Raw genomic sequence first — 4,501 nt, forward strand, 5'->3', positions numbered from 1 at the left:
ACGTCCAACACCGCGGTTCCTGGTGTGTCCGCTGTGCCGTGCATGTGATCATTGCTTGTACAGCCCTCTCGCAGTGTCCAGAGCAAGTATGGTGGGTCTGACACACCGGTGTCAATGTGTTCTTTTTTCCATTTCCAGGAGTGTATTTCAGTTGGTGACTGAGGACGCTGTACTGAATAACATTACATCAGTATTTACGTCATTTGCAGACTAATAATTATACCTGTTACAAGTTTTATGCCGACGGCCTTGCCGCAGTGGTAACACCGGTTCCCGTCAGATCACCGAAGTTAAGCGCTGTCGGTCTGGGATAGCACTTGGATGGGTGACCATCCGGTCGGACGAGCGCTGTCGGCCAGCACGGTGCACTCAGCCCTTATGAGGCAAACTGAGGAGCTACTTGATTGAGAAGCAGCGGGTCCGATCTCGTAAACTGGCATACGGCCGGGAGAGCGGTGTGCTGACCACATGCCCCTCCATATCCGCGGTGGTCTCGCGGTTCTAGGCGCTCAGTCCGCAACCGCGCGACTGCTACGGTCGCAGGTTCGAATCCTGCCTCGGGCATGGATGTGTGTGATGTCCTTAGGTTAGATAGGTTTAATTAGTTCTAAGTCCTAGGCTACTGATGACCTCAGAAGTTAAGTCGCATAGTGCTCAGAGCCATTATTTTAAAAAAAATTTCCATATCCGCATCCAGTGACGCCTGAGGCCTGAGGATGATACGGCGGCTGGTCGATACAATCGAACCTTTCCAGGCTTGTTCGTATGGAGTTTAAGTCTTATTTTTGAGGCTGGGTAGTATCTCCAAGTATATGTGACAAGAGCAAGCCAATAACGCGTATTTTCACTGGGCAGCATTTCAGGTGTTGAAGTGTGGACGCATGGACGCAAAACGGTTAGTTTATATTGACTGGCGTAGTCCACCTAGTGACGCAGTTGCGACTCTGCAGAAAATACGAGACCGTAAAGTTTGTGACGCGTTTGGTGTTTGTGAGATGACTGTTCGAATTAGAGAGGAAAAAGAAGCAACCGATACTCTGACGTACCACGTATGAAAATATCTCCACTTGCCGCCCGGGGTGGCCGAGCGGTTCTAGGCGCTATAGTCTGGAACCGCACGACCGCTACGGTCGCAGGTTCGAATCCTGCCTCGAGTATGGATGTGTGTGATGTCCTTAGGTTAGTTAGGTTTAAGTAATTCTACGTTCTAGGGGACTAATGATCTCAGTAGTTAAGTCCCATAGTGCTCAGAGCCATTTGAACCATTTTATCTCCACTTCTAGCCGTTACACCCTGTATTATAGTTTACTAGGAGTATGAACACGAAACATATACAGAAGACTGGAACGACTGGTAGAATTCGACCTTGGTGAAGACCAGGGTGCTTTCCCCTACGACCGCAGGAACAGGCAGTACTTATCCTACGATTTCACTTAGAAGTTATCTCTATTACTAAGGAACTAACCGAATACCATTTGCAGGTTGCCTATCTAACAGTTTTCAAGGGCAACAGTATTTTGCTTTCCAGTACTTCACAATTTAAAAATTTTAGATGTTGTCATAATCTGCTCATTAAGAGGATGTCAAATTAAATAACTTTCAGCAGTCTAAGTTTCCAATCTTATTTTATTTGGCAACCATTTTAGTGTTTTACTACGCTATCTTCAGCCCCTGACCGACGTGTAGGAAGAATTTACCTCAGTTGTGATGAAAACAGGGGTCAGAAATACTGGCATTAGTAGATTTTTGCTACAGTGATCATTTAAACCCTCGCCTGCCGTATTGTATATTAACTGGGGACCTAGAAACGACGGAAAGGCTCCGTCCCCGCCGCAGCCGCAGTGGTCCACAACCCCACGACGACTACCGCAGTCCACTTCACCCCTTCGCCGCCCCACAGTGAACCCAGAATTATTGTGCGGTTCGGCCCCCGGAGGACCTCCCCCAAGGGAACGTCTCACACCAGACGAGTGTAACCCCTATGTTTGCGTGGTAGAGTAATGGTGCTGTACGCGTACGTGGAGAACTTGTTTGCGCAGCAATCGCCGACGTAATGTAGCTGAGGCGTAATAAGGGGAACTAGCCCGCATTCGCCGAGGCAGATGGAAAACCGCCTAAAAACCATCCACAGACTGGCCGGCTCACCGGACCTCGACCCAAGTCCCTCGGGCGGATTCGTGCCGGGGACCACGCGCTCCTTCCCACTCCGGAGAGCCATAGTAAAACGTGAAACTGTCTGCCAGATAAAATAAGGTTGGAAACCAGATGACTGAAAGGTGTTTAATTTGACGTTCTCTATCGAACAGCCGAGTCCTTCAACCATCTCTAAAAATATGGACATACAGAGACTGCTCATTAAGAGGTATATCCTTGTGTTAAAATTTTCACACAATAAGACAAGAACTAGTCATAAACTCTGTGTTTGTCTTGAGACAGCCTAGTTGACGTTGCGCAAATACTCAGAGCACTTAGCAATTTCCAACAAACTTTACACTTATTTCAAACCCTTACGAAACTTGTCGCGCTGATACCTTCCGGAAAAATGATGAACGGGAATTTTTTTATCGCTTGCGACGTTTCCACTGCTCAAGCACTAAAACGTCAGCATTGGACATTCCGTTTTAAGTTATTACTATTTTACTACCGACTCCATTCACACCACAGTTTGCGGACAGTATCCACATATATCACTGACTGTACCTACAAAATCATAGCATTGTACGGCATTAGTTCAAGAGAAATGGTTCAAATGACTCTGAGCACTATGGGACTTAACATCTGAGGTCATCAGTCCCATGGAACTTAGAAACCACTTAAACCTAACTAGCCTAAGGAGATCACACATATCCATGCCCGAGGCAGAATTCGAACCTGCTACCGTAGGAGCAGCTCGGTTCAGGACTGATGCGCTTAGAACCGCTCGGCCACTGTGGCCGGGAGTTCAGGAGATACGACGTCATAGACATTTAGGTGCGTGAAAAACTGACTTCTTCTTGAAACAGCGCAGTGACACTTCAACATCAGGCATGGCATTTTAATTTGTTACTTCTTTGCTACCAACTGTATTCGGAACACACTTTGCAGACAGTATCTACATACATCACTGAATGTACTTGCAAAATAATATCATTGTACGACACATTTTAGATGTACAACCTCGCTTCCGCCGTTTTGCTACAGATGGCAGTAGCGGCAAGTGGTGCTCCAGGTGGTAGTGTCGTACAGTAAGCTTAGGCGATTATAAACATAATACCATCAGGATATTAGTCGATATGTGATTGCATTGCACAGTTATTCTCGACTGAATACGTTCCCAGTTTTCGTCATTTGCGGGAGGTTTTAGTTTCCTTCTTTAACATGAAGAAATCGGCGGATGAGGGTCATAAAATACTGGGTAAGACCTAGGTGAGGCGCCTTTTAGTGAAAGAACGTGCAGAGAATTGTTTCAACGCTTGAAGTACGGTGATTTTGAAGTCGAAGAGCGGATTGGCGGAGGAAAAGAGAAGATTCTCGAAACTACTGAAACCGACGAAACAATCACGGGATCTGGTTATCGAGAGCAGTTGATGAGTTGGAGCCGAGGAATGAAAGACAAATGGCCACAGTACGGCGATGGACATGAATAGGTGATTTTGCAACATGACAGTGCTCGGGTTGCAAAGCCCGCCAAAACGTACTTGGAAACGTTGGAATGGGAAGTCCTGCCCCACCCACAGTATTCTCCAGACATTGCTCACTCTGACTATCACCTTCTTCGATCAGTGGCACACGGCCTGGCTTATCAGCGCTTCCGGTCATATGAATAAGATATTTGGTAAGGTCTTATTGCACCAAACTGCTGAGGTCATCGGTCCCTAAGCCTACACACTACTTAATCTAACTTAAACTAACTTACGCTGTGGACAACACACACACCCATGCCCTAGGGAGGACTCGAACCTCCGACGAGGTGAGCCGCACGGCCCGTGACATCGCACCTTAGATCGCGCGGCTACCACGCGCGGCCCTATGAACAAGAGCAAAATTGGATCGATTCATGTATCTCCTCAAAAGACACCCACTTCTGCCGCCGCGAAATTCGTATGCTGACCGAAAGGTGGGAGAAAGTAGTGGCCAGCGATGCCCAATAACTTATACCGTAAATTTCTTGTAATTTATTCGCAATACAGCCTCGAACTTCGATAAAAACTGCGGAAGCAAAGCTGTAGATCTAACAGTTCAGGAGATACCACATCATAAAAACTGATATGCGTGAAGGAAGCTGCTTTTGCTTAAAATGGAGCGCAAATTACCCAGACCACATTCGTCCAGTGTTCCGTAATGACAACACTTAGCGATTTCCAACAAACGATAAGGTTAATTTCAAACCTTACAAAAAAAAATTTCTCGCTTACATGCTTAACGTCAAATATTTAACACGTTGTAAGTAGGCTGTTTAGATTTTTATGTTGGTAACGCCACGTAGCGCTCTATATGAAAATCACTGACTGTGCTGTGTGAA

At 46.4% G+C, this 4,501-nt stretch overlaps 1 pseudogene; it reads left to right on the forward strand.

The window, feature by feature from the left end:
- Positions 1–239: 239 nt before the first annotated feature.
- LOC126279159 (5S ribosomal RNA) lies at positions 240–357 on the forward strand (annotated as a pseudogene).
- The last annotated feature ends 4,144 nt before the right edge of the window (positions 358–4,501 follow it).

This window comes from Schistocerca gregaria, chromosome 6 (genome assembly GCF_023897955.1).
Source record: "Schistocerca gregaria isolate iqSchGreg1 chromosome 6, iqSchGreg1.2, whole genome shotgun sequence".
NCBI lineage: Eukaryota > Metazoa > Arthropoda > Insecta > Orthoptera > Acrididae > Schistocerca > Schistocerca gregaria.